Source organism: Ascaphus truei, chromosome 4 (genome assembly GCF_040206685.1).
Source record: "Ascaphus truei isolate aAscTru1 chromosome 4, aAscTru1.hap1, whole genome shotgun sequence".
Classification (NCBI taxonomy): Eukaryota; Metazoa; Chordata; class Amphibia; order Anura; family Ascaphidae; genus Ascaphus; species Ascaphus truei.
In genome coordinates, this window is record NC_134486.1 from 128,049,103 (window position 1) to 128,064,391 (window position 15,289).

The following is a 15,289-nucleotide window of genomic DNA, read 5'->3' on the forward strand; positions in this document are numbered from 1 at the left end:
ACAGTCTGACTAGGGAACTGCTACAGATGGTGGCCCACACAAGGTACTGATTCGGTGGCCCACACAAGGTACTGATTCTGTGACCAAAGTCTACCCCGCTACATGTGCGGAAAAAACAATTACATAGGATTTTTAAATGGCTGCTCAGAAAAAGTAAAAAGTCTACAGAGACGCCTGTGAGAGTTACGCACTCTACAAGTGAAATCTGCTCCACATGTATGACTACCAGCTGTGCTCTAGCATATACAGAGATTATTGATGCAACAGCACCTCCCGAGGTCAGGGTGAAGAATACAAAGATGCTACGGCAAAATGGAGGAAGCTGCTTGTATGATTCAGTCCAGATATAGGTCCTACGTCCCAACCAAACAAGCTGTGTGTTACTATAAGCGCACCCGCAATGCCGTGTCAGTGCTACAATCGACTTACCACAAACTTCAGGGAAGAAAAAACGAATTACGATTGGGAAGCGCAATGTAAATCCAGTCATACTACCATTCCCACATGGCCCGAACTGGATACCTCATGATGAAAGCAGCAGCTATAAAGATTCAATCTTTGACTAGAATGAGAAAGAATGGTATCTGTGAGTGCGGCCCTAAAGCTGCAACTCTGGTTGGCCACTCATAGTTGAAAAGGGAAAATGCACAAGATTACAGGTTTGCCAACGGCAAACTAGAGAGAAGCCACAGGTAATGGTTATGTGTGGGGAGAATGAACACCAGATTAATGTACTTGAATTTCAGGATCCTGAACTAGGCGCAAATTACCTCTCTACTGATAAGGGAGTCATGCTTTTTGCGGAAAAGCCCGTGATGGATAAAAGTGGAGGCCGGGTCCCCTGGGTTCAAGTCAACCTGGAGTGATTTTAAAGCGTGCTGAATTTGAGCATCTTCTGGAAGAGACGGTGGTTGCTTACACAGACTACAAGGACTTTGTTAGCAATGGTTTCTTCAATCGCGACCAGATGTCGTGTCCACGACCTGAGGGAGAGCTAGCAAGCCTCTATGCCTTATCTCCTGAATACCAGATAACTGCCCCAAAGGCAATATGTAAGATTGGTTGTAGGAGTGCGGATTGCCTGGGGTAAACTTTGCCTTGGGAAAAATCCCAGACTAAATATGTGGTATCTCTCCCTCCAGCCATTCTTCCGCGACTTAGGACTCGAGAGAGTGGAGGGACAGAGCTTCTGCCGTGGCTATCCATAGATACCCACAAACTGGGTAGGAGTGTAACAGGGTGAATCCCCTTGTAGGAGACAAGTGCACAGGTATAATCAAGGAGATGTATTTAAGGGAAAATAAACGTTGGCTTTTATTTATACCGTGGCTTTAAACAGTACAGCTTTATATCAGCATGCAAAACAAACAAATGGCCTATTCCATTGTAAGGGCTAACTCATACTTCCCACTCCCTATCTGCAGGGCTGGGAGGATAGGCCTCTTACCAGCTTCCTCAAAGTCCAAAGAGGTATTTTGTTATCATGGTCTCTTTCCCTCAGTCCGGGTCTGGGTTGGTGTCCGTGGTGTGCACCCTCTGGCAGATTACAGGGACCGCTATGTCCTGGAATAGAGGCTTCCCGAGCATCCCTACCTGTCAAAACACACCTCCCATGTGCTAGAGAGATTGTCTGCAGTTTACGCAGGAGGTTTTTCTACGTGACTGACGAGCCAGGTGGAGACTGGCTAATTGTCTGTAGCTGCAATTAACCAGCTCCCTGCTGTACTCAGTCAGATCCAGGCTTTCTATTTTGAGCCCGTTTAGACAGGGGTTAATGCCCTGTCATACCCGTCACGTAATAAGACCTATTGCCAGAGCCTGAGACCGCAATGCCTTAATTGCCTGCAAGCTGGGTGTTTTGTTGTTTAAACTGGCAGGCTAATAAAAGCCTATTTTTCTCTTTAACACGTCTCCTGTTCTAAAAACCTCTGCACGCATCTCCAGGGCCGGCGACAGGGGGGACAGCCGGTATAAGTGTCCTGGGCCCAGTGGTGATGGGGCGCCCGGTTGTTGGACAAAGCAATTGCCGCTGGGCCCCGGCCCTCCCCACCTGCCACTCTTCCTCTCTCTCTGTCCCACGCCGGGCCCTCTGACGTCAGTGCGCGACAGGCATCCCTGACGGCAGTCAGGCTCCCCCCCCCCGGCAGCCCCCTCCTTGGTAGTCGACCCCCGGCACTGACCCTCCCTGGAAGCCACCCTCCCCGGCAGTCAGTCCCCTCCTCGGCATTTACCCTCCCCATTAGTCAGCCCCCTCCTCAGCAGGCAGTCGCCCCTATCCCCCAGCCCCCCAGCAATCACCGGGCCAGGCCTGACCATCAAAAGGTAAGTCTATTTTTTTTTTCATATGTACTGGGGGGGTTTTTAGATGCATTGGGGGTTTTTTTTATATGAGCATTTGGGGGTGTTATATGAGCATGAGGGGCCTTTTTTATAAGCATTGGGGGTCTTTTTTTTTTATATGTATTTGTTTTTTTTATATATGTATAGGGGAGTTATATGTATTGGGGAGGTGTTTTTTTTTGTACATTTTGGGGGGGTGGGGATTTTTTTTTGTGAGTGTGTGTGGGGCCAGGCGCACCTGGGTCCCCTTGGCTGCCTCACATACCTCCGTTGCGACTGGTGCAGCTGAAGGGGCACGCGAACCCCCGGCGGGAGGCAAAGAGAGCGAGGGCAGTGTAGGGTGTTCTCCGGTGCTCCGGAGGATCTGAAGTGGGACTCCGGTAAGGGCGCCGCCATCTTAGGTGCTTTGTGCATGTGCGAGATCCAGCGCATGCGCAGTGGCAATACAGAAGCAGTGGCCATTACACACACGGCTCCGTGAGGGACTTCAATTCCCAGCGGCCCCCGAGGTTGCCGGATCACATGCTGCTAGAGAGCCAATAGGGCTGCCAAGAGTCCCTGCACAGAATTAGATACATTTGGTGCTGCAAGAACCGTGCCAGTCGGAGCTGGGACACAGAAGGGTGAGGTTGTGCTCAGGGTGTCAGTGGCCCCTGAGCTAGGCCAGAGACCCCCTTATAGACCCCAGCTAAGCCCTGATTCCCCCATAAGGTGGTGGTTGCTACAGGGAAAGGCACATCAGATAGACACTGCCCCTGTAGTTGAATAGTGTCAGGGACACAGCAGGACGCCGTGCAGAGACATGCAGCCTGTGGTTTGGGCTCAGACCACCACTGCAAGGCAGAGACTATTAAGGTGGGACACTCCAGCTGGATACCACCCCACGTAGAGGCTGACGGCAACAGCGTGGGACAGACGGGCCCCTTTCTTCAGTCACCGGTAGCAGGTGCTGGAGCACCTGGCAGGTATCAGACAGTCAACAAGTGCACCAACTATTCTCTTACTGTGGGCAGCGCTGTCACACACACAGGGTGGAAGAGACAATTGGGGCTGGACACTGGTGCCCCCTGCACCTGAGTATTGTATAGCAGTGTACATATATATGTGGTGTAATAGTATCATTTGCTCTAAGTATAAGTTGCATATTCAGTAAACCTGTTTCCATATACTGCATGTGTATTATTGTATTGGGTCCTGTGCAGGGGGTTATCCGGTACTACCCTGATCCTTCGCAGGTTGAGGCGCTGTCACCGGAACCAACCAGGTACACCAATGGCTCCTAGCAGCGGAGGTTCAGGCCTCCTGTGAGCCTACAGGTAAAATGCACCACATTACACGCAGCAGCTGTCTCATCTCCCAGAGGGTGGGGGAAGCAGTGCTACATATGTATTTGCGGGTGGGAAGTTTTTTTGCATTGGGGTGGTTTTTTTTGGTATATTTTGGGTGGGGAATTGTGTGAGTAGGGAGAGAATGAATCTGAGGAAGGGTATTGAGTGGGGTAATTGACGGAGGGGGGCAGAGTGAGAGGGGGGTGATTGAGGAAAAGAGGGAGTAAGAGAGACGCAAGGGAGAGAAATACGTGTGAGGCGGGGGGATTGAGTGAGTGGGGTAGTTCATGGAGAGTGAAAGGTGAGACGGAGGAGAGAGAAATTCACGAGAAGAGGGAGGAAAATAGAGGGGGCTCGCGAGGTGTTAAATGGGGCTCGGGGGGGGGGGGGGTTCAGAACTGTAGTCCTGGGCCCCAGTAAATCTGTCTGCGGCCATGCACATCTCCTACAATATGTACTAGAGGAAATGCACATTTTTCTCTCACCCTCATTCTCTTCCCCCATTCTCTCTCTGCCCCTGCTCTCTTCTCTCCACCCCCCCTATCTTTCTCTCCCTCCCTTCCTCACTCACTCTCCCCCAAAAAGTCCCTGCCTGTGAAGTGGAGCAGGGGTGGTTCTTCCTGACAGCAGACACCGGAAGTTTTCACAGACCTCCGGGTGAGACTGCTGGGGTGGACCCCACGCCGTCCTTTGCTGCCGCTGCCATCCTCCTCCTCTCACACCATTGCCATCGTCCTCATCCATTTTTTGTCCGCTCCCAAATGTTGCCACTCGAAGCACCTACCTAGTTTTTAAACTGGCCCTGTATGCAAGTAGCATATACAGAGAACCCTATTTTGGCAAAAGAATAAATGGCTGGTTAACACCAAGGTGTGTTTTTATTGCTGTAGAACACAAACCACTCCTGATGTTAGTCAATGTTTTATTGATTCTTTGTACATTAATTTATTAATGAGAAATGTTTCATCAAACTGAATGGCGTAATGATGACTCAAGTTCAGTATGACAGCTCAATTCTTTAACTCGTTCATCTCCGAATTTAGTGTAGAGCTCTGAGAACTGCGTTGGTCCAGGAGGAAAACAATTTACCTGCAGATTTTACAACTGACAGTCTTATTCCCAAAACGATATAGATAAGGATTGTAAAACCCCTCCAATGCATTTTTTTGGTAATTGTTTTTTTTTTTTTTTTAAGTTTACATAAACCAGGGGTTTTCCATGTTCTAATTTTAACACCACAAAAAAAAAACTGACAAACTTGGCAGCGGGATCACAAATAGAAAGTTGTAACGTCATCTCCCAAAGATGTTGAAACTTTCCATTGGCCGCTGAAGCAATCATTGACCCAGCAGCCATTTTGTGCCCAATGAACAGAAATTTGACTATCGGGGACCGGTGAGTTTCTGGAGGCCACGTGTGAGCGCAAATCATCTCTGGGACATCCCCTAGTTCAGGTAAATTAAAAACAACTCCAAAAAATTGTGAGCAGCGCTGACTGCTGTTTTACCAAATTGACATAACGGCTTTCTTTGTAGATGTAAAGATCTGTCGTTTTTAGACGTCCTATAAGTACAGTAAATAGATAGAATCTACATTCTATCATGTGGCATCGTAGCTGGCATTGTTCAAACAGCAGGAAATACAGATAGGCAAAATATCAGCATGCCATGTGTCCTGACCAGCTCCTGCAGAAAAAACAGAATAGGAGACCGCACACTAAAAATGAAGACTCACGGTCTTGGCATCAGGTAAATGATCGCTTCAGGCACGCTTTTTGTGAATATTATATATTTCAAAGGAGAAGGCAAACATTCAGAAAACCAAGTTTCAGGCCCACATGGCCTTTCATCAGGCAGATGTTCATAGTAAAAAAAACATCACAGTACAACTCCTATACATGTCGGCTCCATCTGTAATGGAACTGGCGTCCGTGAACTTCCGTCCCTCCAACTATATGGTCCCATGTGAAAACCTACTCTCAAATGGGCATCTTATTTCTTGCACCGATTGACAGAGCATGGTAATGTCACAAAGCAACGGAGCATGCCCGTACATCATAACGTCCGTAACCAGTACTGAGGCGCCTCCAGAAATTGAATAACCATCTCCATTTTAACCGCTAGATCGCTCGAAACACTATTAATAAAGAAACAAATGTGATAACCATCCAAATGATCACAGACAAAACATCACAAACATAGTGTAACTAATAATAATAATATATATTAATTACAAATACAGTATATTATCTCTAATATAATATCAATCTCAATATTCCCTCAAAAATATGGGACATCTATAGCTATACATAATTAACCCATGGTGGTGTAAAATATATATAATTTATGTATTCTGAATCAAAACTTTGGGCATCTTCCATTTTAGATTAGTCCCCCACAGTTCCTTACTTTCCCATATAAGATGGTAGTCTATCTCAAATTGTCTAACATAATCCTTTACTATATTAAAATCCAGGACTATGTATATCTGGGAAACGTGGGGAATCTAACAAATATCAGCCCTCCCCCCCCCCCCCCCCCCAAAATGGACTGTTATATCAATGTTACACTACTTTTTGTCATGTATAGGAAAGTATCTCTTACTAGCTTATTAAAAGCCTTTCATAGCACCAAAAAACTCTAAGATCCAGGCATTCGTTCATGCCTTTTGGAGCAACTCGATCAAATTAAAAAAATCCATCAGATTCTTTTCTAAGCAGCAAATTTTACCTATCACTACCCCTCTTAAGTGAAGCTACCCAATCTATAATTTAATATCTCAAATGGCTGATGTTATGTTTGATCTCTACTAAATGTCTTGCCATTGAGGAATCGCTTGGTATATCTTTTTCTTTAGGGCTTGGCCTATCACACATTTATGTTCACTAATTTTTTTTCTTGATAGATCTTATCGTCTTACCCATATAACATTTGCCACCGGGCCCCAATAATAGGCAAATTACATGGTCAGAATTGCAGGTAAATAAATTCTTCATCTTATAAGGTTTGTCCATTCTAGGGTGTCTAAAGATGTTTCCCTTGATCACTGAATTGCAGTGTATGCAATTTAGACATGAAAATGTGCCAATTTGTCTTGTGGTAAGATATGTTTGAGACTCAACTAAAGTATTTCTATCTGCCTGAACTAAATACTCTATAAAATTCCTACCCTATATGAGAACAATGGAGGGTATCCCAGAGTTTTACACGCAACTAGATCACTCTCAAACACTCGCCAATGCCTCATAATTGAGTTTTTTTATATATCCAGAGGCTGACGTGTATATAAAGAAATTGAGTCCTCTCTTTTCCAGTATGTTTGTTCTAGGCAATAGAAGATCCTCTCTCAAGGTCTGTTGTACCTTTGTAAGATGTCTATCCAATGTTTGCTTCCTATGACCTCTAGTAAGGAATTTACTAACCATCTGTTTAGTCCAACATTGTGGATGTGGGGACAATTATCACTATTGTCAGTACTGCTTTCTTACCTGATCACTGGAACTGAGTGATCACTATGCCAGTCTGCATTTAATAATCTAAGGGGTTATTTATTTCAATTGAATTATTGCAGTATAGAGGGAGATTATATGCAATGTTGACCTTATCGTCACTATTGCAATTTCATGAATAACCACCCTAGTGTCCATAAACGTACTGTGGAAAGCAGGAAGTATTATATATTCAATGCTACTTGTAGTTGTCTGGATGTAAAGACATCATAAAACCACATAACTTAAGAAATAATATTTTTTTGTTTTAACTTCATAGACGTTTCTATACAGTATTTATTATCCAGTTAAACGACCTTCAATTTAATTTTCTTCCCAGCTACACATGAGTAAGGTGACTGTTTCTCCCAGTATCTGATGTGTATACAATTTTCTAAGGTGCGGTGTTAATGTCTGGGGAAATCATGATTAATGTAATGACACACTTCACATTTGCTATATGCTTTTTTAATATCTTCCCTAATTGCACTTCCTGTTTTCAGGTCGATTAGATTGTTCTAACCTTTCATCAGAAATTGTTTTACATGCTGGACGTACTAGGAAACATCTTTTTAAAAGGGAGAGGCCAAAGTGCATTGGCAATAGTTTGGGAGAGGCCAAAGTTAATTGGCAATACTTTGGACCTACAGTATGTATTTTGTCACAGATGGTTTTCATATTGGCAGTCTGACCTTGTAACCCCATACTTTTGACAGCGCTGCTTATTCCATTCAAGTCAGTCGCAGTTTGATACAATCGGTCACTTCAGACTATATAGAATAAGCCTCTTAAACTGAGATCACTACACGCGTAATAGTCAAATACTACAAAGGACTATTAAATTCAGTCTGTTCCTATATCAATGTTTACAAAATGATCAAGAGATGATCACTAAAAGATACCCACTTAGTTGCACTCGGCCTAATTATCGTAGTTATTAGGACACAACAATAAGCGTCCAAAAATGCATTTATGATGCAAACACCAGGGAAGGGAAGTACAAAATAATAAAATTTTATTTAAACTCTTCTATACGAAAAAAATATATAAATATACACATACACTATAATAAAATATTAAAACCGAAGTATGCCTATTATTTACACAGTATATACCAGATCATGCATATAAATCTCCAGAGTGTAGTCAGATATCACCTGTGTTAGTACCAAATTTATCACTGATATCAAGTTGCAATCTTCTACATGTAATGGGGTAGAATGTATATGCAGAGAACTGGAAAAAGGAAATACCCAATCATGGGCTGTTGCATGGAGGGGTACGTATGGTCAAATGATTGTTACTTATACCTTCACTGTTTGTTGGAAAATAGAGTATACATTGGTATGGTGTTACATTTGTAGCAGTTCAGGATGTGTATCTACCCGTGTTTGTGTCTCACAAGTAGCGGATCCTACACATTTAATCCAGTCAGTAACACTGTTGTGACTATTTGCATACAAATGTAGCTATCGTGAGAAAATGTTGGTATATAGCTAAATCCAGCAAATATTTATGGCATTCACATTAGAGGTTAATTGCCTCTTTTGCACGATATATCCAGTAAATGACCTTACATAGGAGGGAAGGTATGGTCAGATAGTTTCTTGAAGTACACACATACTGCTTGCTAATAAATAAAGAGTATATATTAGCATAGTATCGCTTTTGTAGCGGTTCAGAGTGTGTGTTGACCACAGTCAAATCTTATAAGTAACAAGTCATATACAAAGTGTCCCAATCAAAAACGCTATCAGGGCTATTTAAATGTAAATATAGCCATCACAAAGCGATACTATGCTAATAAATAAAGAGTATATATTAGCAAGCAGTATGTGTGTACTTCAAGAAACTATCTATGTAAGGTCATTTACTGGATATATGGTGCAAAAGAGGCAATTAACCTCTAATGTGAATGTCATAAATATTTGCTGGATTTAGCTATATACCAACATTTGCTCACGATAGCTACATTTGTATGCAAATAGTCACAACAGTGTTACTAACTGGATTAAATGTGTAGGATCCGCTACTTGTGAGACACAAACACGGGTAGATACACATCCTGAACTGCTACAAATGTAACACCATACCAATGTATACTCTATTTTCCAACAAACAGTGAAGGTATAAGTAACAATCATTTGACCATACTTACCCCTCCATGCAACAGCCCATGATTGGGTATTTCCTTTTTCCAGTTCTCTGCATATACATTCTACCCCATTACATGTAGAAGATTGCAACTTGATATCAGTGATAAATTTGGTACTAACACAGGTGATATCTGACTACACTCTGGAGATTTATATGCATGATCTGGTATATACTGTGTAAATATTAGGCATACTTCGGTTTTAATATTTTATTAAAGTGTATATTTATATATTTTTTTCGTATAGAAGAGTTTAAATAAAATTTTATTATTTTGTACTTACCTTCCCTGGTGTTTGCATCATAAATACATTTTTTGACGACTATTGTTGTGTCTTAATAACTACGATAATTAGGCCGAGTGCAACTAAGTGGGTATCTTTTAGTGATCATCTCTTGATCATTTTGTAAACATATTTCTCATTCCCCATGCACCGCCACTTTCTCATACATTGATGAATATTAAGGTAGAGCTGTGATGACCCTTTTCCTACTTTGACGAAGTTGTTCCTATATCAATTAAGAAGGTTAAGCTCAAACCTAAATTTCGCCGATAGATGCGCATAACAATATAACTAAAAGAGAAAAGGGGAAGTATCGTTCAATCTATAGCTGTAGTGCATCAATAATACATCATTTTTAATCCAATATAATAAAATCTAAATATCTCCAGGACAAAGGTTTTTGGGGGTGCTTAAAGACAATTACATGACCCAAATTATTAAGGAACCAACCAGGAGAGGGGCATTACTGGATTTGGTAATATCAAACAACGTGGAAGTAATAACAAATATTCAAGCCCGGGTACATTTGGGAAACAGTGATCATAACATGGTCTCATTTGAAATAAATGATCAAAAACCATTATATGAGTTCAACAAAGACTTAAAATTTTAGAAAGGCAGATTTTAATAAACTGAGGAATAATCTACAAGGAATACATTGGGGTGGCATTTTTGCAGGAAAAACTATTGAAGGTAAATGAGGAATCTTTAAAACATTGTTAGAAAAGCGTACCTATCAGTGTAGAGGCAGGCATTTAGATTCTTAAAGTCAGAAGGGATATATCAGAATTATAAGGAATGTAACAAAAGTTTCAAAGGGCAATCAAATTAGTAAAAATTGAAAATGAAAAGGATTGCAATAGAACGCAAGTTCAACCCTAAAAAGTTATTTAAGTACCTTAAAATAGAAAAGAAAATATAGGCCCTTTCAGTGAGAGATGGGCAGGCAATTTATTGGAGATAAGGGAAAAGGTATTAAACTAAATCTTTGCTTCTGTATTTACCAGGGGAGAATCAATTGCAATAATAGTGCTGCAGGAGGAAGACACAACCATTAATGAACAATTAGTTAACTGAGGCAAAAGTGCATAGGTGCCTTGATAACATTAAAGTAAATAAGGCACCTGTCCCTATGGCATACACCCAATAATTCTTAAAGAGCTACGTTCAGTAATAGCCAAACCATTACAGTTAATATTCAAGAACTCCATTTCCACAGGCTTGGTACCACAAGATTGGCATAAATCAGACGTGATGCCTATATTAAAAAGGGTCATCTCGTCAGGTTGGAGGAAAGGAAATTTAACCAGCAACAAAGAAAAGGGTTCTTTACAGTAAGGGCAGTAAAAATGTGGAATTCATTACCCATGGACACTGTGATGGTAGATACAATAGATATGTTCAAAAAAAGTTGGATATCTTTTTAGAAAGGAAATGTATACAGGAATATACCAGGATATACCAAATAAGTAAACATGGGAAGGATCTTGTAGAACACAAAAAGTGTTCTCCGCACTCTGAATGAATACAAACAAATCAATGATACTTGAAATGCTGATATGTATTAATGAGCAAAAGTGAAGAACATGAATTGACAGTGTGCAAAAAAACACAAATCACATAAAATGAACAGGAGGGGGAGGGATGGTGAGGCGAGGGGGAAATGTGACATCAATAAAAAGTGAGGCATATGATAAAGAAATCCCTAACAGGGAAGGAAGTGGGTGCGGTGAGATGCAGGGGGCAACGTTTTGGGATCACTTACCCCTTCTACAGGCCCATTCCCATAGCCACCACAAAGTGGGACTATGGTACTTCCAGACTCCCTCACAGCAAAATCCTCCCAGTGTTAAAACAAATGCAATAAAAAAAATTGTGTCTAGGTGGAGGCAAGCAGTATTAAATTCAATGAGATGTCATCTGATATATATGTTTAGCCGATGCCCTTAAACTGATGCACTAGACATCTGACAACCCCTTGTAGGCTAAGAGCCTGAAAACAGAGATCACATATACGTGTATACTACCAAGCAGTATTAAATTCAATGAATAATGTCATTTAATACTGCTTGGTAGTATACACATATATGTGATCTCTGTTTTCAGACTCTTAGCCTACAAGGGGTTGTCAGGTGTCTAGTGCATCAGTTTAAGGGCATCAGTTTAAGGGCATCAGTTTCTTGCATTTGTTTGCATTTGTTTTAACACTGGGAGCATTTTGCTGTGAGGGAGTCGGGAAGTACCATAGTCCCACTTTGTGGTGACTATGGGAATGGGCCTGTAGAAGGGGTAAGTGACCCCGAAACATTGCCCCCTGCGTCTCACCACACCCACTTTCTTACCTGTTAGGGATGTATTTATCATATTCCTCACTTTTTAGTGATGTCACATTTCCCCCTTCCCTCACCAACCCTTCCCCTCCCTCACCATCCCTTCCCCTCCTGTTCACTTTATGTGTATTGCATTTTTTTGCACACTGTCAATTCATTTTCTTTACTTTTGCTCATTAATACATATCAGCTTTTCAAGTATCATTGATTCTTCATTCGGAGTGCGAGGAACACTTTTTGTATTCTATATGTCCTTAGGAGAGATCAGGGGTCTCTTCATTGTTCCCCAGCACCCACCATGTACTTATATTCCTAATATATTTAATACATTAGGTAGTGTGGCCTATACAACTTACTTTCTTTTTCTATGGGAAGGCTCTTGATTCAGGGAGAAATCTGATTGCCAATATTTGGAGTGAGGAAGGAATTTATTTTTCCGTTTATGAGATATCATTGGATGATATTTCACTGGGTTTTTTGTTTGCCTTCTTCTAGGTCAGGGGTGGTCAACCTATTTTTCAATGTAGCCACAGGTGTGGCGAATTAGAAGTGAAAATAGCCACACCATGTAAAAATGCAGGTATTATGTTTCGCATGCAAAAAATTTAAAAACCACACACTGTTTGAGCAAGTTTATAAATTCTCCGACCGCAACCCCGCTCATCCTCTCACCCCCCTTGTCCCCCTCCTCCACTCACCCCCCTTCATCCTCCTCTCATGCCACCACCACTACCCTCATCATCACCACACCCCATCATCATCTCATTTAACCCCCCCTCATCACCATCTCATTTAACCCCCCCATCATCATCATCATCATCTCCCCCCCAGCACCCTTGATCTCCCTCAGTCCCTTTCAGCAGTCCCCCTGATCATCAAGCACCCTCCCCCCCCCGTCCTATGCGTAGGGCGCATAGGAGGGTGCGTAATGCGGGGCGTAGGGCAGGGGAACTGTGGCGATGGGAGGGGGTAACTCTGCAGCAGCAGTGGGGGGCAGGGTGGGTGCCGGTCTGGTTAGGCTTAGTGCAGCTGTGGTGGGGGTGGTCTGGGCAGCGCGAGATGGGAGGGTCAGGGCAGCACGAGAGGGGAGGGTCAGGGCAGCGCGAGAAGGGAGGGCCAGGGCAGCGCGAGAAGGGAGGGTCAGGGCAGCGCGAGAAGGGAGGGTCAGGGCAGCGCGAGAAGGGAGGGTCAGGGCAGCGTGAGAAGGGAGGGTCAGGACAGCGCAAGAGGTGAGGGTCAGGGCAGCCTGGGAGAGGAGATCTGGGCAGCCTGAGAGGGGTTGGTCTGGGAGCATGCTTCTCAGTGCTGCTTCTCCTGTGCCTGTGGCTGCCAGTGCAGTAAGAAGCAGAGGGGGGGAGAAAGGAGGAGAGAGAGCTTCCTCTCAGTGCTGCTTCTCCTGTGTCTGTGGCTGCTGGTGCAGTAAGAAGCAGGGGGGGAGAGAGGAGGAGAGAGAGCTTCCTCTCCGTGCTGCTTCTCCTGTGTCTGCCGGTGCAGTAAGAAGAGGGGGAGGGGAGGGAGAAGAGGACGAGAGAGAGCTTCCTCTCAGTGCTGCTTCTCCTGTGTCTGTCTGCCGGTGCAGTAAGAAGAGGGGGGGGAGGGAGAAGAGGACGAGAGAGAGCTTCCTCTCCATGCTGCTGCTTCTCCTGTGTCTGTCTGCCGGTGCAGTAAGAAGGGGGAAGGGTTAGAGGAGGAGAGCTTCCTCTCCGTGCTGCTGCTTCTCCTGTGTCTGAGTCTGCCGGTGCAGTAAGAAGGAGGGGGTGTTGAGAGGAGGAGAGAGCTTCCTCTTCGTGCTACTGCTGCTGTTCCTCCTTCCCTGTGGTTGCCGGTGCAGTAAGGACTGGGAGGGAGGGGGAGAGTGCGTCACACTGCTGGAGCGCGATCCTTCCCTACCAAGGGAGGAGGGAGGGGGAGGGGTTTGAGGGGGCGTACAGAGAGTCCCAGCGGCTCTATTCACCACAGTTTCACTGCCAGTTCGCCACAAGTGGCGAATGGCGACAGGGTTGCCCACCCTGGTTCTAGGTCAATATACTGTAAATACAAATATAGGATAAGTATCTGTCGTCTAAATTTAGCATAGGCTTATCTTGATGAACATGTTTTTTTTCAACCTCATCTACTATGTAACTATGTGACAAGCACACTAAACTAGCTACACCTAACACATTTCATTGAAAATAGCTACTTCCTCAAAAGGGACCGTTTCCATGAAGCACATCTGTTTTTAGAGGAACAATCATAACCATTTCTATCTGAAACTGAAGAAGTTACAAAATATAATAATAATAATAATAATAATAATGAACATTTCTTTACATCTTTTATCATTGTCTGCCACACTAAAAATAAATTGCTGCATCTCATTTTGCTGGGTTACGACAGATCCAAAGCGGATAATTTTTCCTGTAATTATACAAGTAAATAAGAATTTTAACTAAGGGAGTGTTAGAACCTGCTAACGGTTATGCCTTTAAGTTGGCTAGCAGGCTTAGGCCACACCTATAGTGCCGGCAATGGCGACGCGTGACGTCACCCGTCGCCGCTAGCGAAAGTTGTATTTCGCTTTGCGGCGGCGGCGCGGGCGACCAGGCTCTTGGTTGGTTCAGGGGCTGTCACATGAGGCGACAGCCCCTGAAAAATCAAATAATTATGGCTACCAAAAATCACGTCGCCCCTTTGCTTTGTCGCCACGCGCTTACTATAAGCACACGCGGCGGCGACAATGCATTTGTTTTTGGACGACATCACCGGCACTATAAGCACGGCTTTAAGATGCTTTGGCCAAAGGGTTGAACTAAATGACCCTTTTTCAAGAGAATATATAGGTGTTGCACTGTGTATTTTTGTCACATTGGAAGTAGCTTTGGGCATCTTTGTTTGTTTTTAGCTGCGGGGAGTAGTTGCAGGCATTGCAGGCAGTTAGGGAAGGCGGCCGGGTTGCCGGAGGTCCACGGCGCACCCAGCTAGCTGGGGCCGCCATCTTGGAATGCGCATGCATGCGCAGTAAGCTTAGAGCATGCGAAGAATGGTCCTGACTGCTCGCGGCCATATTGGTACTCCTGGCGCATGTGCAGCACAAGCGGCGGCCATTAAGGAAATAGTCCCGCAGGGGAACTACAATCCCCAGCAGCCCCAGGGGCTGCTAGTCAGATGGGGAAATGCAGCCAATAGGGCTGCAGGATTCACAGAGGACTGCAGTTGTTACATTTGGCACAATGAGGGCCACGCCAGTTGGAGCTGGGACAGCAGAAGGGTAGGGTGTGCGTGTGCAGGGTGTCAGTGGCCCCTGCACTAGGCCAGAGACACCCTTAGGCCCCATCTAGGCCCCGACTCCCCTCAGTTTGTGGTTGCTGCAGAGACAGGCCCATC